Source organism: Eubalaena glacialis, chromosome 7 (genome assembly GCF_028564815.1).
Source record: "Eubalaena glacialis isolate mEubGla1 chromosome 7, mEubGla1.1.hap2.+ XY, whole genome shotgun sequence".
NCBI lineage: Eukaryota > Metazoa > Chordata > Mammalia > Artiodactyla > Balaenidae > Eubalaena > Eubalaena glacialis.
In genome coordinates, this window is record NC_083722.1 from 73,597,464 (window position 1) to 73,619,184 (window position 21,721).

Here is a 21,721-nt window from a genome sequence, read left to right on the forward strand (position 1 = left end):
TGCACAGCGTGTTACAGCTGCTTTCCAGGTCATGCTGTTCACCAAAGAGTGCAGCAGTATAGTTCCTTATGTTTAAGAAAGAGAGAAAGGAATCTAAATAGATGCATCCCATTTGTGTCTCTGTGTGTGTGTGTTTTTAAATGGAATGATATAGATTTTATTTGAAAAGTTAAATGTCAGTAGTTCTTCGCTTAACTTTGGCTATCCCTGAAAATCACTTGGGAACTTGTGAAAAATACTGATGGCTGGGTCTCACTCTCCTCCAATTCCTCTCCCAAATTATGAATTAATTGCTTGGATGTGGAGTCTGAGCATCAGTATTTTTTAAAAGCTCCCAAGGATGAAAATCACTGCTACAGAGGAGGGAATCAGGTGGAAGCTACAAGGGTAGAAGCCAGGCTCCTCTGAATATACCTTATTTGGTTGACTTTGGAACCATGTAAATATTTTACATAATTATAAAATTAAATTTGAAAAAGCAATCCCCAAAACATAAAGCAAACTAACTATATATTTAATTGGGAGGAGAATCACACAAAGAACTATTTCAAATGACTTTAATTGGATATCCTAGCGGGCTATACTCTAAAGATAACAAGCACTGAAGAAATAGTTTTCAGAAATAATACTGCTAGTCTACGATTCTGAGACTGTTATGTGGGCATTATGGGATAAAGAAAATGAGTAATTGTGTTATTGAATACTGGGATTTCTGGCATTAAAGAAAGGCTATACATTAGGTTGAGTAAAAGCATTATAGTCCTGAGTTTAAACTGGAAATATGACTAACCTCTGGAGTAAAGAGCAGCCCTACCATGCATTTTATGATCTCTACTATTTTTGTCTAAAGAGAAACAGGGTTGCTTGAAGAAATTGCTAATTCCTGGTCTGGAGCTAAACATGTAACAAGACTGGAAAATCTTCTACCAGAAATCAAGGACACTATAAAAGACCGCTAGGATCATGTCAAAAGGAATTAGGAGAAAACCTGAAGAGGTTCCCATGACACAAAGATAGGATAATATGAGCATCAAATAAGAACAAAATGACAATGGATAAAACATCAAATACTGTTAAATCTTTAAATTTACACTGATTTGTTACAGGACTTCATTTGTCATCTTTGGCAGATGCTAGAGAACCAAGTTATTCTGAAAACAGGTAGATAAAAGCAAAGACTCATCGTTTATCCTGCCTTTTCTGAACAAACTATTCCACAGGGTAACCTAAGAGTTAATGAGGGGAAGTTTTTCCAGTTTATGCATGAAGAAGGAATGATAGAGGGACTTCCTTGGTGGTCCATTGGTTAAGAATCCGCCTTCCAATGCAGGGGACGTGGGTTCGATCCCTGGTCAGGGAACTAAGATCCCACATGCTGTGGGGCAACTAAGCCCACACACCACTACTACTGAGCTTGTGTACCTCAACTAGAGAGCCCACGTGCTGCAACTACTGAGCCCCACGCTCGGAGCCTGCACCTCACAACAATAGAGCCTGCGCACTGCAACTACTGAGCCCACACACTCTGGAGCCCGTGTGCCACAACTAGAGAGAAGCTCACGTGCCGCAATGAAAGAGCCCGCATGCTGCAATGAAGATGCTACATGCCACAACTAAGACCCAATACAGCCAATAAATAAATAAATAAATAAAATATTTTTTAAAAAAAGAAGGAATGATACAATTAGAACAATGCCATTTGCAACCCCAGTGAATTAACGGATATAGCCTAGGCAATGATCAACATGGACATCAGCATCATAAATGAGAGACCAGTCAGCCTTAAGTGCCTTCTAATGGAAAACACATCAACAGCCATGAAATAGCTGGTGGGGGTAAGGGAGTGGGGTGGGAGAGGGACAAACCTGAATCTGATCAAGCCTATACAGCAATGGTTCTCAAACTTTAGGGTGCATCAGAATCATTTAGAAGACTGCAGGGCCCCTTCCTCAGAGTTTCTGATTCAATAGGCCTGGAGTGAAGCCAAGAATCTGTATTTCTAATAAGTTTCCCAGATGATGCTGATGTTATTGATCCTGGAACCTCATTTGAAAGCCACTGCTCTAGTGTCAATTATGAAATTAGACGAAAAACAGGGGATGGGGAACTTTGATGCAAACATCATGGGGATGCAATCAGCAAACTGTACATTGTGAAAAAAATCTACAAAATAAACTTTATTCTACAAATAAGCTTCAAAGGAAAAAAGAGAGAGATCAAGAAAGATCCTATAGACTAAAAGAGACTTAAGAGATAATGCAGCCAAATGTAATTCTTGGAACCTATCTGGAGATGTGTGGAGAAGTTTGAACACAAATCAAATATTTGATACTAAGGAATTATTGTTAATTATTTTAGCTGTAATAAAAGTTCTGTGGGTATATTTTTAAAACTAGTCCTTAGAGATATAAACCTAAATACTTATGGATAGAATTATTTCTGAAATTTTTTTAAAAAGGAGGAAGGTGTGGGACTTCCCTGGTGGTTCAGTGGTTAAGAATCCGCCTGCCAATGCAAGGGACACGGGTTCAATCCCTGGTACGGGAAGATCCTGCATGCCACGGAGCAACTAAGCCCGTGTGCCACAACTACTGAGCCTGTGCTCTTGAGCCCGTGTGCCACAACTACTGAAGCCCGCACACCCAGAGCCCGTGCTCCACAAGAGAAGCCACCGCAATGAGAAGCCCGTGCACTGCAACGAAGAGTAGCCCCTGCTCACCACAATTAGAGAAAGCCTGCGTGCAGCAACGAAGACCCAACACGGCCAAAAATAAATAAATAAAATAAATAAATAAATAAAATAAATAAATTTTTTAAAAAGTAAGAGGAAGCTGGTTTGAGTGGGAAAGAGCCATGAGCTGGGGCCACCTTGCCCCAGGTCAGGAGAACTGCTTCTGAGAATCTTTCCCTAACTCCTTGTTCAGTAAAATTGTGTGGTAGCTTGAAACTGGCATAGTAATTAAATAAATGGGTAAATACTCCCAAAGAGAAATTAGCAAACACTATAAATCGAATCACCAGTCATGAGTTAATGGAGTTGGGGATAAGTAGATGGGGGGGGGGATATTACACTATTCGTCTTACTAGTGTCACTAATCGACATTTTCCATCATAAAAAAAAAGTAGAAAAGAAAACCAGCATTTCTGTAAGGGGATGGGGGAACCAGTGGACAGGGTAATTCTTTTCTTTTTTTTTGAATTTTTGAATTTTATTTTTTTATACAGCAGGTTCTTATTAGTTATCTATTTTATACATATTAGTGTGTACATGTCAATCCCAATCTCCCAATTCATCCTACCACCCCACCCCCCCAGCCACTTTCCCCCCTTGGTGTACAGGGTAATTCTTATACAGGTGGTCCATTTACCACTTTGCAAAAGCACTGCCCTAACACATACTTCCAGCCAGTAAACACAGTCACTTATTCTGAAACAACCATTGGCACCCACAACCCCCTGTCCCCATCCACACTAGTACACTGGACATCTCTCTGGTCCTAAAGTACACACTGCCTAGAAGACCCATCTCTAACCCAGCCCCAATGTCCTGTCAAAGAAGACAGCGCCATTCCAAGGGCTGAGCATTCCTTCTCTATCACAGCACACAAAAATCCCATGTGTCTACTACATCACATAAAAAACTCCTAAGCTGTAGGGATGGGGAATTTCCTACCATTTTGTGTCTAGTACAGACCTTGTCATACACAGACACTAAATGTAAATGGCCTAAGTGAATGATTTCCTATTACCTGGGCTGGAAAGGACTAAAAGCCATGCCCTCTTTCTTGGGTATATCATCTCATCAACTCACATCTGGCCACCAATTTAAGTTGAATTATAACAGGAATATAAAACTATTCTGACACCAACTGGTGAACTTCAATACAATTCTGATGCTAATGACCCAGAGTAGCATCAGATTCCATAGTTCAAGGACGTGGTTCCCAACAAGACTGTCCTTACTCCAGCTGCACTTTGGTGGTCCACAGGCCAACAACATTTCCGAACAACTGGCTACAAATTCAGAGGTTCCCACAACTCCTCAGGTTTGATTTGCTAGAACAACTCACAGAACTTTAGAAAGCACTATACTTATTATTACAGTTTTATTAGAAAGGATACAAATCAGGACTAGCCAAATGAAAATACACATAGGGCAAGGTCTGGAAGGGTCCTGAACACAAAGTTTCCATGCTCTCTCCTCATAGAATCAGGGTGCATCAGGGACTTCCCTGGTGGTCCAGTGGTAAAGAATCTGCCTTCTGATGCAGGGGACACAGGTTCGATCCCTGGTCTGGGAACTAAGAACCCACATGCTGCGGGGCAACTAAGCCCGCGGCACCACAACTACAGAGCCCAGGTGCCTCAACAAGAGAGCCTGTGGGCCGCAAACCACACAGCCCACGCGCCCTGGAGCTCGCGTGCCACAACTAGAGAGAGAGAAACCCGCATGACACAACTAGAGAGAAGCTAGCATGCCACAGCTAGAGAGAAGCCCGCACACCAAAAAGAGCCCACGTGGCACAACGAAAGATCCCATGTGCCGTAACTAAGACCCGATGCAGCCAAAAAAAAAAAAAAGGAATCAGGGTGCATTACCCTCCTAGCATATCACCAACCAGGAAGCTCCACCAAGCTCTGATGTTCAGAGCCTTATTGGGGTTTCATTCCATAGATATGATTGACTGAATCAGGGGCCACGAGATTAACCTCCATCTCCAGCCCCTCACCTTTCCCCAGAGGTCAGATTGGCTCAAAGCCCCAGTGTTCTAATTACATGGTTGGTCTTTCTGGTGACCAGGCCCCATCTTGAATCATCTCATAAACATAAACTCAGGTATGATCCAAGAGGGCTCATGAGTAACAAAAACACTCCTACCACTTGGGAAATCCTAAGAGTTCTGGAAGTTCTGTGCCAGGAATCTGGGACAAAGGCCAGACACATTCTTTATTATTCAACAAAAACAAACTGAAAACTCCCTAGCCAACTTACAAAAATAAAGACAAGCATTTAAAAAGATATGCAAGACCACTCATTTTAGGGTGCTAAATCCCATTCTCACTTATTATCATTTCAGATACCACTCATCTACTAGACTTATATACCATTTTTACAATTTGGTATGCATTAAATTGAATCATACTCTGAGAATTATCTACAGATTGCTAGAAATAAACCCGGAGCATCACCAACCAGATGGGGCTTCTCCTTCTGGTTGAGAAACCAACCCATTAGTTGAGCACTGGACACTTGGTCTGGTAATGGCAAGACAAATCAGCTGCCCTGTTAATGATCGTGGAGTCACCAAACAAAAAAGCTTCAATAATCTTTCTGAAAAGAGCCATCAAGAACATGACAAAACGTGATAAATATATCTATTTACAGCATGAAGCAAATTCTCCTCTAGTCATAATTTTACTTTTGTTTAAAAATAATGGATGCCTCAAAAAAAGTGTTTAATTATAACACTGCAAACTGAACAATAATTCTCCAGCCACTGGTTTATCCAAAAAATCTTTATCCAAATTTTGACATCACTAGTCACTGTCTTCACATACAATATCTTGTGGGTATCACATCTTAAAACTGTTGTTAACGAATTCCCTGGCAGATATCAGGTCTTGGACTAAGAAAAACTCAAGCCATCTATTTTTGAATCTCAAATTCATTTAAATGGAACCTCAAATGCAAAAGAAAAATTACAAGCTAAACATGCCTACCTTTTTTAAAATTCCAGAGTCATACACTAAATTTTACACTAAACAGGAAAAAATACATGAGAAAAACTTATTGTGAGACTATAATACACAAGAACAGCCCTAGCAGACCACATGTTTTTATCTTTTTTAATTTGAAGTATAATTGACTTACAATATTATATTAGTTTCAGACGTACAACACAGTAATTTAATATATTTATATACTACAAAATGATCACCATGATAACTCGTTACCTTCTGTCACCATAAAAAATTATTACAATGTTATTAACTATATTCCCTATGCTGTACATTACATCCCTGTGACTTACTTGTTTTATTACTAGAAGTCTGTACCTCTCAATCTCCCTCACCTATTTCATTCATCCCCCAACTTCACTCCCCTATGGTAACCACCAGTTTGTTCTCTGTATCTATGAGTCCGTTTTAATATATTTGTTCATTTGCTTTATTTGTTAAATTCCACATATAAGTGATATCACAGTATTTGTCGTTCTCTGTCTGACCTATTTTGCTTAGCATAATACCCTCTAGGTCCATACATGTTGTCATAAATGGCAAGATTTCATTCTCTTTTTTAGCTGAGTAATATTCCACTGTGAATATATACCACATCTTCTTTATCCATTCACCTATCAATAGGCACTTAGGTTGCGTCCTTATCTTGTAAATAATGTTGCCTTGAGCGTAGCGGTGCATTTATTTTTCTGAATTAGTGTTTTTGTTTTCTTTGAAAAAATACCTGGAAGTGGAATTGCTGGGTCATATGGTAGTTCTATTTTAAATTTTTTGAGAAACCTCTATACTGTTTTCCCTTAGCTTAAATATTCACCTCTATGAGATTCAAGTAAGTAAAAGACAAGGCCTTGAATCAAGGGCACAAATAAGTAAAACCTTAGGGCTTCCCTGGTGGCGCAGTGGTTAAAATCCGCCTGCCAATGCAGGGGACATGGGTTTGAACCCTGGTCCAGGAAGATCCCACATGCCGTGGAGCAACTAAGCCCGTGCACCACAACTACTCAGCCTGGGCTCTAGAGCCTGCGCGCCGCAACTACTGAAGCCCGTGCGCCTAGAGCCTGTGCTCCACAACAAGAGAAGACACCACAAAGAGAAGCCCGTGCACCACAACGAAGAGTAGCCCCCGCTTGCCGCAACTAGAGAAAGCCCGTGCGCAGCAACGAAGACCCAATGCAGCCAAAAGTAAATAAATAAATAAAAGAAGTAAAACCTTAAATTACCCTTTAAATTAAATAACAGCTAAAGCATATAACACTCCTCTCCAGTTTCTGAATATGAGATGTCCCCAGTTTTTCTCTCCATTCTAAGCCACCTCCCCACCTGCCATTCTAGGACCTTGCTCCATCAGATGTTACCTCTCCACTGGCTCATTTCCTTCTGCATGTGAACATGCTAATGGTGACTCTAACCTAATAAAACAAAACCAAAGACCTTCCCTCATACCTGTACTTCTTCAAGCTACCACCAGGTCCTTTCTTTACTTCTTCAAAATGTACTCCCCATTCCTTGTCTGAGTCTTCTGCAGCCCCCATCTCCCTCCCTCCCTCCCTCCCTGTCTCTCTCTCTCTCTCTCTCTCTCCCACACACACACACACACAAACTCCCTGACCCACTGGCACCTGACCTCTTCTACCACAACCCCACTGAAGCCTCTATCCTATCCCTAGAATTACAGCTGGGTCCAATCATTTCAACACTGGCCTTACCCAACTTGACCTCTTCACTGCTTGCAACACCACTGACGCCCAGTTACTTCCTACCTTAGCTCCCATCTCTGTGCTCCCACAATATACTCTGTGATAGCAGTCTCCCAAATCAGCTCCTCAGTCATAAACTCACTCATGTACTCAACAAGATCTTTTTAAGTATACACTATAGGCCTGGCTGTATGCTAAGTGCTGAAAACAAAACAAAGAAAATGAAAATTCCCCATCCTCACAGAGCTTCTGTTCTATTGAGAGAAAAATAACAAAAAACAAATAAGAATTCTAGATCATTACTTGAGCTCTAATGTAACCACGTGGGGTGCTACTGAACCCCAACAACAGAGGGACCCGCTCTAGGCAAGGCAATCTGGAAAAGCCTCTCTAAAGCTGAGGCTTAAATGAAGAAGAGGAGCCAGTTGGTCAGAGCCACAGAAGAAAGATTCAGGAAGGACCAACAGCAATCACAGACTACTTAGAGAGAGAAAGAGCCTGGCAACAAGCGTAGCAGGCAAGGATGGATAGGGCAAGAGAGAGAAGGTAGAGAGAAAAATATGGATCAAATCTTGCAGGACTGTGTGAACCACAGAAGATATGTGAATTTCATTCCACTTGCAATGAGGGGATTTGAACTGAAGATTGATATGATCTGGTCTCCATTTAAAATAAATCTCCCTGGCTACTGGGTGGAGAATGAACTAGAGAGAGCAAGGTATTTGAGATAAGAAACTTCTGTGGTTGTCCAAGGAAAAGAAGAGAGCTAGGGTAGAAATACAGAAAAAGCAGACTAGGTATGAAACTCAAAGCACAGCAACAAAAGAAAAAAACAGATAAACTGAACTTTATCAAAATTTAAAACGTGTGCTACAAGAGTGTAAAAAGACAACTCACAAAATGGGAAAAATATTTGTAAATCACATATCGGGTAAGAGACTAGTATCCAAAATATATAAAGAACACTTACAATTCAACAACAAAAAGACAAATAACCCAATTAAGACATAGACTCAGGACCTGAATAGACACTTCTCCAAAGAAGATATATTAATAGACCACAAGCACATGAAAAGATGTTCAACATTATTAGTCATTAGAGAAATGCAAATCAAAACCACACCAAAGGGGCTTCCCTGGTGGCGCAGTGGTTAAGAATCCACCTGCCAATGCAGGGGATACGGGTTCGAGCCCTGGTCCGGGAAGATCCCACATGCTGCAGAGCAACTAAGCCCATGCGCCACAACTACTGAGCCTGCGCTCTAGAGCCCACGAGCCACAACTACTAAGCCCACGTGGCACAACTACTGAAGCCTGCGCGCCTAGAGCCTGTGCTCCTCAACAAGAGAAGCCACCGCAACGAGAAGCCTGCGCACCACAACAGAGTAGCCCCCACTCCACCACAAGTAGAGAAAGCCCGCGTGCAGCAACGAAGACCCAACGCAGCCAAAAAAAATAAATAAAATAAATAAATTAAAAAAAAAAAATAATACTGTATTGTATATTTGAAAGTTGCTAATAGAATAAATCTTAAAAGTTCTCATCACAATAAAGTTTACCTGTGAGGTGATGAATGTTAACTAATCAGTTCACAATATATACATATATGAAATTATGTCATATACTGTAAACTAATACAATGTTATATGTCAATTAAATCAACTATACTCCAATATAAAATAAAAATTAAAAAAAATTTTTTTAATTTCCCAGTCTGATATTGTGATATAACAAGAAATATATATTTGGTTTTCAGCCCAGATTCCTGGCAGAGCTCCTGAAACCTCTGAAATTTCCTCAGTGATAGAGGTGAGAGGAGAGTCTTTTGTTATTCAAAATAAGCCCCTTTCAACCAAACTGAGTTTATGCTAATGAGGTGACACTTGAAAGATGAAGACCAGTTATGAGAAGAACAACCCTGTGATTAGAAGGTTGGAAATTTCAGCCCTACACCTTGACCTACAGGGAGGGATGATGAGCTGGGGATTGAGTTCATCCTTGATGATTTAATCAATCATGCCTATGTAATGCACCCTCCATTAAAAACCCTAAATGAAGGGGTTCTGAGAGCTTCCAGGTTGGTGAACACATTGAGGTGTGGGAAGGTGGTGTGCTCGAGGAGGGCACAGAGGTTCTGTGCCCCTTCCTACATACCTTGACCTATGCATCTCTTTCATTTCGTTGTACCTAGTTGTATCCTTTATAACAAGCCAGTAACAGTAAGTAAAGCACTTTCCTAAGTTCTGTGAGCCATTTGAGCAAATTATCAGACTTAAAGTGGGGTCATGGGAACCCCAAATTTATAGCTGGTCAGTTAGAAGAACAGGAGGCCTGGAGTTTTGATTAGCGTCTGAAGTAGAAGGCAGTCTTTTGGGACTGAGCATTAACCTGTGCAGTCTGCACTAACTCCAGGTAGTTAGTGTCAGAAGTGTCTTGAGTAGAGAAACAACAGTTTTTCCTTTACCTAGTATCTTTGTTAACAGTATATCCCCCTAGTACACCAAGAATCATACCAGGTTCACCCCAGGTCAGGGTGAACCTTGACTTTCCTCTCTTCCTCACCTTCTAAAAGTAGGGATTCAATAATTCTTATCAACTCTATCAAAATAAGTATCTCAAATATACAGTCCCACACTGAACATAAGCAGACATTAAATGAAGATAAAGGTTCAACATTCTTAAAATGAATAAAATTGAAAGTAAAACACTGAGAAAATTTTTCCAAAAGTTAATTCTTTTCAAAAAATTTTAATACCTTGTGCTTCAAGTGTACAACAAATTTGGGTGATCATTTCATAATGTATGCAAAATGTCAAAACATGATGTAGTACATCTGAAACTAACATAAAATACAGTATGTCAATTGTATTTTTTTTTAATTTTTATTGAAATATAGTTGATTTACAATGTTGTGTTAGTTTCAGGTATACAGCAAAGTGATCCAGTTATACATATATATACATATTCTTTTTCAGATTCTTTTCCATTATTGGTTATTACAAGATAATATTAAGTAGAGTTCCCTGTGCTATACAGTAGGTCCTTGTCGGTTATCTCTTGTATATATAGCAGTGTGTATATTTCAATCCCAAACTTCTAATTTATTCCTCCTCTCTTTCCCCTTTGGTAACCACAGGTTTGTTTTCTACGTCTGTGAGTCTATTTCTGTTTTGTAAGTAAGTTCATTTGTATCATTTTTTTAGATTCCACATATAAGTGACATCATATGATATTTGTCTTTCTCTATCTGACTTACTTAACTTAGTATGATAATCTCTAGGTTCATCCATGTTGCTGTAAATGGTTTTATTTCATTCTTTTTTATGACTGAGTGGTATTCCATTGTGTGTGTGTGTGTGTGTGTGTGTGTATCTCACATCTTCTTTGTCCATTCATCTGTCAATGGACACTTAGGTTGCTTCCATGTCTTGGTTATTGTAAATAGTGTTGCTATGAACACTGGGGTTCATCAACTGTATTTTAATTTTTTTAACTGTACAACAAATTTGGTATTCATACATATTGCTGGTAACTGTGTATATTGATTGACACAATCCTTCTGAAAAGCAATATGACCATGTAGTACTTATTAAATGCCAAAAAATGTATCTTCTGACACAATAATTCTGTTTCTAGAAATCTATTCTAGGTAAATAAGTCAAAAAAAAAAAAAAAAAAAAAAACCTTATGCACTCTTTGAGAAGATACAGTCACAGCTGCAGCAGAACTCAGGTCTGCAGCTCTTGCTTCCGGCTTCTGCTCCCAACTCACCACTGTTGGCTTTCCCCAAGGAACAAGTCTATGAGGAAGCCTCACCACAGCCATGGCTCTTAAATAAAACAGAAAAACACCCATGGAACCAGAAGTGGTGATTTACCAAACTAGAATTACCCTAACCAACCACAACGTAAATCTCTGTTGAAGGCGTGTGCTGACTTGATCAGAGGAGCAAAGAAAAAGAATCTCAAAGTGAAAGGATCAGTTTGGATGCCTACCAAGACTATGAGAATCACTAATTAGAAAAACTCCTTGTGGTAAAGATACTGACTTAGGATCTTTTTCAAATGAGCATCCACAAGCAACTCATTGACTTGCACAGTCCTTCTGAGATAATTAAACAGATTATTTTTGTCAGTACTGAGCTAGGAATCAAGGTTGAAGTCATCATTGCAGATGCTTAAATCAACTATTTTAATAAATTGTCAGTTGTTAAAAAAGAAGCTGGGGCTTCCCTGGTGGCACAGTGGTTAAGAATCCACCTGCCAATGAAGGGAACATGGGTTCAAGCCCTGGTCCGGGAAGATCCCACATGCCGCGGAGCAACTAAGCCCGTGCGCCACAACTACTGAGCCTGCGCTCTAGAGCCCGCGAGCCACAACTACTGAAGCAAGCCCGTGCGCCTAGAGCCCTGCTCCACGACAAGAGAAGCCACCACAATGAGAAGCCCGTGCACCAGAACGAAGAGTACTCCCGCTCACTGCAACTAGAGAAAGCCCGCACACAGCAACGAAGACCCAACACAGCCAAAAATAAATAAATAATTAAATAAACTTATTTAAAAAAAAAGAAGCTGTATGCATTAAAAAAAAGTTTATACTAGCAAATATTTGGAGGCAATCTAAATGGGGAATAATTATTATTATGTATAATAATAATATAATATACTAAATTTGCAAAATACAGTAGAAAAATCATTATGACAACAAAATACTGGCAAACGAAATCCAGCAGCATATTAAAAGGATTATACCTTACACCATGACCAAGGGGATCTATCCCAAGAATGCAAGATTGGTTCAACATATAAAAATTAAAATGTAATATACCACATATTAAAAGAATGAAAGGGAAAAAAACACATGATGATCTCAATTGATGCAGAAAAAGCATCCGACAAAATCCAACACCTGTTTGTACTCAACAAACAAGGAATTCAAGAGAATTTCCTCAACATGGTAAAAGTATTTATGAAAAATCCACAACTAACATCTTACTTAATGGTAGAAGACTGAAAAAATTTCCCCTAGATCAAGAACAAGACAAGGACGCCTGCTTTAGTCACCTTTATTCAGCACACTACTGAAAGTCCTAGACAGAGCAATTAGGCAAGATAAATAAATAAAAAGGCATTCAAATTGAAAAGGAACAAATAAAACTATTCACAAATTACATGATCTTATATACAGAAAATCCTAAAGAATCTACAAGTTGCAGGGTGCAAGATCAACATACAAAAATCAGTTGTAGTTATATATATTCACAATCAACAATCTGAAGACGAAATTTAAGAAAACAGGCCTTTTCTGGCAGAAATGGAAAAGCTGATCCTAAAATTCATATGGAATTGCAAGGAGTCCTGAAAACCCAAAACAATCTTGAAAAAGAAGAACAAAATAGTGGTGATGGTTACACAAAATAATGAATGTACTTAATGCATCTGAACTGTATACTTTAAAATAGTAATAATGTAAATTTTACATATATTCTACCACAATAAAAAATTCATTATGACATCTATGTGAAGAAATTTTTAAATGCTTACAGCCTTTTCTGTAAAAAATAAATAAGACAAGAAAAAAATGAGAAGCAGTTCAGGCATGAAATAATATGAACAGTATAATGACATTAACTCCAGCCTAGAGTCAAACACTGCTTATGATATGGTCTTGGATAATCTCTAGGCCTCAATTTCCTCATCTGTGAAATGGAGATAACTATTATCCCTACCTTAAAAGATCAGGAGGATTCAATGAAATAATGCAAATAAATCACTGAACACTGAAACTAATACAGAATAAAGGCTTAAAAAATGCTAGCTGTCCTAATTGCAGAACTGTATTTACGGTTACAATTATGTAAAATGTATGCTCTTGATGTGAAGGTCTCCTCCAGCTGATATTTCCTGATCTAGTTGATGGGATACACAGTGTGTACACTTTATAAACAATCAAGCTGCATATTTATGATTTGTACCCCCTTTTGCATATATGTTTTACTTCAGAAAAAGTTTACTTAACTGAAAAAGGTGATTGCACAACATTGTGAATGTACTTAACGCCACTGAACTGTACACTTAAAACGGTTAAAATGGCAAATTTTACATTATGTATATTTTACCACAATTTTTTTAAAAGGAAGAAAAAGGAAAGAAAGCTGATTGTGGTGATGGTGTAGAGAATAGATGGGGCGGAGGAGAGAAGAGTGGGAGACCTACAGGATGCTCAGGTGCATCCAGTTAAGAATCAATAAAAACCAAACTCAAGGCAGGGACAGTAGGGAAGGAGAAGATGGGGGAGCCCAGAGATTAAAATAAATGAGAGAAAGAGAGAAAGAGAGAGAGAGAAGGAGAAAGTGACTGATTCCTGGGTTTCTTGCTGAAGAAATTAGAAGAAACAGCAGTGTGACACGTTAACGACATCAGTTTTAGGCTTCATGAGTTTGACAGATGAATGACAGGTGATGAGCCAACAAGATGAGCATAAATAGGTGTGCGTCTAGTAGACCAAGTTTTGAGCTGTAGTTTTGATTTTGAACGTTCAGGTTCAAGGCAGTAAACAAATGCTCAGGAAGAGAATTGCTCACTGAGGGAGAAATGGTAACAAACTAAATTTTGGGGATCATCAACAAACATTTAAAGGGCAGAAAGGAGGCCAAGTGGTGGATGAAGACCAAGGGGAATAAAGACACAGATGCCAAGGAGGGAGGCAGTTTCAAAGGGGGCTGGTTCAACAGTGTCAAAATCCTGAGGAAAGATCCAGATATGTGAACTGCAGGAATATTATTGTTAAGCAAGTCCCAAAAAAGTTCCACTAATGCAATTTAGACCAACTCCTACTGTTATGTGATATATACTGTGCAATAAAAAATGCTGGGGAAATATCCTAAGGAATCCACTAAACAACTACAAAACTAATAAACAAGTTCAGCAAGGCTGCAAGATACAAGGTCAATATTTGAAAAATTAACTGTATTTCTATACACTTGCAATGAGCAATCTGAAAATGAAATTAAGAAAACAATTCCATTTACAATCACACCAAAAGGAATAAATTACTTAGGAATAAATTTAACAAAAGAAGTGCAAAACTTATATTCTGAGAACCACAAAACATTTGTAGTTCTTTTCTTTTTTGAATTTTTGAATTTTATTTCATTTATATTTTTATACAGCAGGTTCTTATTAGTCATCCATTTTATACATATTAGTATATATATGTCAATCCCAATCTCCCAATTCATCACACCACCACCACCGCCACCCCCGCCACTTTCCCCCCTTGGTGTCCATATGTTTGTTCTCTACATCTGTGTCTCAATTTCTGTCCTGCAAACTGGTTCATCTGTACTATTTTTCTAGTTTCCACATATATGCGTTAATATACGATATTTGTTTTTCTCTTTCTGACTTACTTCACTCTGTATGACAGTCTCTAGATTCATCCACGTCTCTACAAATGACCCAATTTCGTTCCCTTTTATGGCTGAGTAATATTCCATTGTATATATGTACCACATCTTCTTCATCCATTCATCTGTCGATGGGCATTTAGGTTGCTTCCATGACCTGGCTATTGTAAATAGTGCTGCAATGAACATTGGGGTGCATGTGTCTTTTTGAATTATGGTTTTCTCTGGGTAGATGCCCAGTAGTGAAATTGCTGGGTCATATGGTAATACTATTTTTAGTTTTCTAAGGAACCTCCATACTGTTCTCCAGAGTGACTGTATCAATTTACATTCCCACCAACAGTACAAGAGGGTTCCCTTTTCTCCACACCCTCTCCAGCATTTGTTGTTTGTAGATTTTCTGATGATGCCCATTCTAACTGGTGTGAGGTGATATCTCATTGTAGTTTTGATTTGCATTTCTCTAGTAATTAGTGATGTTGAGCAGCTTTTCATGTGCTTCTTGGCCATCTGTATATCTTCTTTGGAGAAATGTCTATTTAGGTCTTCTGTCCATTTTTGGATTGGGTTGTTTTTTTTTTAATATTGAGCTGCGTGAGCAGTTTTTGGAGATTAATCCTTTGTCTGTTGATTTGTTTGTAAATATTTTCTCCCATTTGTCTTGTTGGTAGTTTCCTTCGCTTTGCAAAAGCTTTTAAGTTTCATTAGGTCCCATTTGTTTATTTTTGTTTTTATTTCCATTACTCTAGGAGGTGGATCAAAAAAGATCTTGCTGTGAATTATGTCAAAGAGTGTTCTTCCTATGTTTTCCTCTAAGAGTTTTATAGTGCCCAGTCTTACATTTAGGTCTCTAATCCATTTTGAGTTTATTTTTGTGTATGGTGTTAGGGAGTGTTCTAATTTCATTCTTTTACATGTTGCTGTCCAGTTTTCCCAGCACCACTTATTGAAGAGACTGTCTTTTCTCCATTGTGTATCCTTGCCTCCTTTGTCATAGATTAGTTGACCGTAGCTGTGTGGGTTTATCTCTGGGCTTCCTATCCTGTTCCACTGATCTATATTTCTGTTTTTGTGCCAGTACCATATTGTCTTGATTACTGTAGCTTTGTAGTATAGTCTGAAGTCAGGGAGTCTGATTCCTCCAGCTCTGTTTTTTTCCCTCAAGACTGCTTTGGCTATTCGGGGTCTTTTGTGTCTCCATACAAATTTTAAGATTTTTTGTTCTAGTTCTGTAAAAAATGCCACTGGTAATTCGATAGGGATTGCATTGAATCAGTAGATTGCTTTGGGTAGTATAGTCATTTTCACAATATTGATTCTTCCAATCCAAGAACATGGTATATCTCTCCATCTGTTTGTATCATCTTTAATTTCTTTCATCAGTGTCTTACAGTTTTCTGCATACAGGTCTTTTGTCTCCCTAGGTAGGTTTATTCCTAGGTATTTTATTCTTTTTGTTGCAATGGTAAATGGGAGTGTTTCCTTAATTTCTATTTCAGACTTTTCATCATTAGTGTATAGGAATGCAAGAGATTTCTTTAATTTTGTATCCTGCAACTTTACCAAATTCATTGATTACCTCTAGTAGCTTTTTTTTGTTTGTTTGTTTACAAGTTCTCTAGGGTTTTACATCAACTAAACCAACAGAACAATGAATTATTTTCAAAGAAGTTTTAGTATTATTGCAAATCTAAAGAATGTCACTTTTTTTTATTAATTAATTAATTTATTTTTGGCTGTGTTGGGTCTTCGTTTCTGTGCGAGGGCTTTCTCCAGTTGCGGCAAGCGGGGGCCACTCTTCATCACGGTGCGCGGGCCTCTCACTATCGTGGCCTGTCTCGTTGCGGAGCACAGGCTCCAGACGCACATGCTCAGTAGTTGTGGCTCACGGGCCCAGTTGCTCCGCGGCATGTGGGATCCTCCCAGACCAGGGCTCGAACCCGCGTCCCCTGCATTAGCAGGCAGACTCCCAACCACTGCACCACCAGGGAAGCCCCCTCTAGTAGCTTTTTGGTGGCATCTTCAGGATTCTCTACGTATAGTATCATGACATCTGCAAACAGCGACAGTTTTACTTCTTCTTTTCCAATTTGTATTCCTTTTATTTCTTTGTTTTCTCTGATTGCCATGGCTAGGACTTCCAAAACTATGTTGAATAATAGTGGTGAGGTGGACATCCTTGTCTTGTTCCTGACCTTAGAGGAAATGCTTTCAGTTTTTCACCATTGAGAATGATGTTTGTTGTGGGTTTGTCATATATGGCCTTTATTATGTTGAGGTAGGTTCCCTCTATGCCCACTTTCTGGAGAGTTTTTGTCATAAATGGGTGTTGAATTTTGTCAAAAGCTTTTTCTGCATCTATTGAGACGATCATATGGTTTTTATTCTTCAATTTGTTAGTATGGTGTATCACACTGATTGATTGCCGTATATTGAAGAATCCTTGCATCCCTGGGATAAATCCCACTTGATCATAGTGTATGATCCTTTTAATGTGTTGTTGGATTCTGTTTACTAGTATTTTGTTGAGGATTTTTGCATCTATATTCATCAGTGATATTGGTCTATAATTTTCTTTTTTTGTAGTATCTTTGTCTGGTTTTGGTATCAGGGTGATGGTGGCCTCATAGAATGAATCTGGGAGTGCTCCCTCCTCTGCAATTTTTTGGAAGTTTGAGGAGGATGGGTGTTAGCTCTTCTCTAAATGTTTGATATAATTCACCCGTGAAGCCATGTGGTCCTGGACATTTGTTTCGAGATTGGAAGATTTTTAATCACAGTTTCAATTTCATTACTTGTGACTGGTCTGTTCATATTTTCTATTTCTTCCTGGTTCAGTCTTGGAAGGCTATACCTTTCTAAGAATTTGTCCATTTCTTCCAGGTTGTCCATTTTATTGGCATAGAGTTGCTTGTAGTAGTCTCTTAGGATGCTTTGTATTTCTGCGGTGTCTGTTTAACTTCTCCTTTTTCATTTCTAATTTTATTGTTTTGAGTCCTCTCCCTCTTTTTCTTGATGAGTCTGGCTAATGGTTTATCAATTTTGTTTATCTTCTCAAAGAACCAGCTTTTAGTTTTATTGATCTTTGCTATTGTTTTCTTTGTTTCTATTTCATTTATTTCTGCTCTGATCTGTATGATTTCTTTCCTTCTACTAACTTTGGGTTTTGTTTGTTCTTCTTTCTCTAGTTCCTTTAGGTGTAAGGTTAGATTGTTTATTTGAGATTTCTTGTTTCTTGAGGTAGGTTTGTATTGCTATAAACTTCCCTCTTAGAACTGCTTTTGCTGCATCCCATAGCTTTTGGATCGTCGTGTTTTCATTGTCATTTGTCTCTAGGTATTTTTTGATTTCCTCTTTGATTTCTTCAGTGATCTCTTGGTTATTTAGTTACGAATTGCTTAGCCTCCATGTGTTTGTGTTTTTTACGTCTTTCTTCCCTGTAATTGATTTCTAATCTCATAGCGTTGTGGTCAGAAAAGATGCTTGATATGATTTCAATTTTCTTAAATTTACTGAGGCTTCATTTGTGACCCAAGATGTGAGATCTATCCTGGAGAATGTTCTGTGCGCACTTGAGAAGAAAGTGTAATCTGCTGTTTTTGGATGGAATGTCCTATAAATATCAATTAAATCTATCTGGTCTATTGTGTCATTTAAAGCTTGTGTTTCCTTATTAATTTTCTGTTTGGATAATCTGTCCATTGGTGTAAGTGAGGTGTTAAAATCCCCCACTATTATTGTGTTATTGTCGATTTCCTCTTTTAGAGCTGTTAGCAGTTGCCTTATGTATTGAGGTGCTCCTATGTTGGGTGCATATATATTTATAATTGTTATATTTTCTTTTTGGATTGATCCCTTGATCATTATGTAGTGTCCTTCCTTGTCTCTTGTAACATTCTTTATTTTAAAGTCTATTTTATCTGATATGAGTACTGCTACCTCAGCTTTCTTTTGATTTCCATTTGCATGGAATATCTTTCTCCATCCCCTCACTTTCAGTCTGTATGTGTCCCTAGGTCTGAAGTGGGTCTCTTGTAGACAGCATATATATGGGTCTTGTTTTTGTATCCATTCAGCAAGCCTGTCTCTTTTGGTTGGAGCATTTAATCCATTCACGTTTAAGGTAATTATCGATATGTATGTTCCTATTACCATTTTCTTAATCGTTTTGGGTTTGTTTTTGTAGGTCCTTTTCTTCTCTTGTGTTTCTCAGAGAAGTTCCTTTAGCATTTGCTGTAGAGCTGGTTTGACGGTGCTGAATTCTCTTAGCTTTTGCTTGTCTGTAAATCTTTTGATTTCTCCATCGAATCTGAACGAGATCCTTGCTGGGTAGAGTAATCTTGGTTGTAGGTTCTTCCCTTTCATCATTTTAAATATGTCATGCCACTCCCTTCTGGCTTGTAGAGTTTCTGCTGAGAAATCAGCTGCTAACCTTATGGGAGTTCCCTTGTATATTATTTGTCATTTTTCCCTTGCTGCTTTCAATAATTTTTCTTTGTCTTTAATTTTTGCCAATTTGATTACTACGTGTCTCGGCATGTTTCTCCTTGGGTTTACCCTGTATGGGACTCTCTGCGCTTCCTGGACTTGGGTGGCTATTTCCTTTCCCATGTTAGGGAAATTTTCGACTATAATCTCTTCAAATATTTTCTCTGGTCCTTTCTCTCTCTCCTCCTTCTGGGACCCCTATAATGCGGATGTTGTTGCGTTTAATGTTGTCTCAGAGGTCTCTTAGGCTGTCTTCATTTTTTTTCATTCTTTTTTCTTTATTCTGTTCCGCAGCAGTGAATTCCACCATTCTGTCTTCCAAGTCACTTATCCATTCTTCTGCCTCAGTTATTCTGCTATTGATTCCTTGTAGTGTAGTTTTCATTTCAGTTATTGTATTGTTCCTCTCTGTTTGTTTGTTCTTTAATTCTTCTAGGTCTTTGTTAAACATTTTTTGCATCTTCTCGATCTTTGCCTCCATTCTTTTTCTGAGGTCCTGGATCATCTTCACTATCATTATTCTGAATTCTTTTTCTGGAAGGTTGCCAATCTCCACTTCATTTAGTTGTTTTTCTGGGGTTTTATCTTGTTCCTTCATCTGGTACATAGCCCTCTGCCTTTTCATCTTGTCTATCTTTCTGTGAATGTGGTTTTTGTTCCACAGGCTGCAGGACTGTTCTTCTTGCTTCTGCTGTCTGCCCTCTGGTGGATTAGGCTATTTAAGAGGCTTGTGCAAGTTTCCTGATGGGAGGGACTGGTGGTGGGTGGAGCTGGCTGTTGCTCTGGTGGGCAGAGCTCAGTAAAACTTTAATCCACTTGTCTGCTGATGGGTGGGGCTGGGTTCCCTCTTTGTTGGTGGTTTGGCCTGAGGCGACCCAACACTAGAGCCTACCCAGGCTCTTTGGTGGGGCTAATGGCGGACTCTGGGAGGGCTCACGCCAAGGAGTACTTCCCAGAACTTCTGCTGCCAGTGTCCTTGTCCTCATGGTGAGACACAGACGCCCCTGCCTCTGCAGGAGACCCTCCAACACTAGCAGGTAGGTCTGGTTCAGTCTCCTATGGGGTCACTACTCCTTCCCCTGGGTCCCGATGTGCACACTACTTTGTGTGTGTCCTCCAGGAGTGGAATCTCTGTTTCCCCCAGTCCTGTCGAAGTCCTGCAATCAAATCCCACTAGCCTTCAAAGTCTGATTCTCTAGGAATTCCTCCTCCCTTTGCCGGACCCCCAGGTTGGGAAGCCTGACGTGGGGCTCAGAGCCTTCACTCCAATGGGTGGACTTCTGTGGTATAAGTGTTCTCCAGTTTGTGCGTCACCCACCCAGCAGTTATGGATTTGATTTTATTGTGATTGCGCCCCTCCTACGGTCTCATTGTGGCTTCTCCTTTGTCTTTGGATGTGGGGTATCTTTTTTGGTGAATTCCAGTGTCTTCCTGTCGATGACTGTGCAGCAGTTAGTTGTGATTCCGGTGCTCTCGCAAGAGGGAGTGAGAGCACGTCCTTCTACTCCACCATATTGAACCAATCAAACATTTGTAGTTCTTTAATTTAGAAATTAAAGAAGATCTAAATAAATGGGAAGACATCCCATACTCATAGATCAGAAGACTTAACGTTGTAAAAAGGCAATACTCTCCAAATTAATCTACAAATTCGATGCAATTTCTGTCAAAATCCCAGATGGCCTCTTTGCAGAAATTGACAAACTAATCCTAAAATTCATATGGAACTGCAAATAGCCAAAACAACTTTGAAAAAGAACAAAGTTGGAGAATTCACATTTCCTGATTCCAAAACTACCACAAATCTACAGTAATCAAACAGTGTAGTAGTGGCACACAGACAGATATATAGATCAATGGAATAGAACTGAGAGTTCAAAACAGACTCTCACATTTACAGTCAATTGATTTTCAACAAGAGTACCAAGACAATTAAATGGGGAAAGAATAGTCTTTTTATTTTAATTTTTTTGGGTTTTTTTTTGGTTTTTTTGGCTGTGTTGGGTCTTTGTTGCTGCGTGCGGGCTTTCTCTAGTTGCAGTGAGCGGGGGCTACTCTTCGTTGCAGTGCACGGGCTTCTCATCGTGGTGGCTTCTCTTGTTGCAGGGTACAGGCTCTAGGCGTGCGGGCTTCAGTAGTTGCAGCATGCGGGCTCTAGAGCACAGGGACTTCGGTAGTTGTGGCACGTGGGCTCTAGGGTGCACAGGCTTCAGCAGTCGTGGCACACAGGCTCTGTAGTTGTGGCTCGCGGGCTTAGAGCGCAGGCTCACTAGCTATGGCACACAGGCTTAGCTGCTCCAAGGCATGTGGGATCTTCCGGGACCAGGGATCAAACCCGTGTCCCCTGCACTAGCAGGCAGATTCTTAACCACTGCGCCACCAGGGAAGTC

General features: G+C 39.3%; 1 protein-coding gene and 1 pseudogene across 2 annotated transcripts in view; one reads left to right on the forward strand and one right to left on the reverse strand.

The window, feature by feature from the left end:
* PRKAR2A (protein kinase cAMP-dependent type II regulatory subunit alpha) overlaps window positions 1-21,721 on the reverse strand; it is an 84,060-nt gene that overhangs the window by 58,957 nt on the left and 3,382 nt on the right. The window lies entirely within an intron of this gene.
* On the forward strand, window positions 11,260-11,617 carry LOC133095410 (small ribosomal subunit protein uS10-like; annotated as a pseudogene).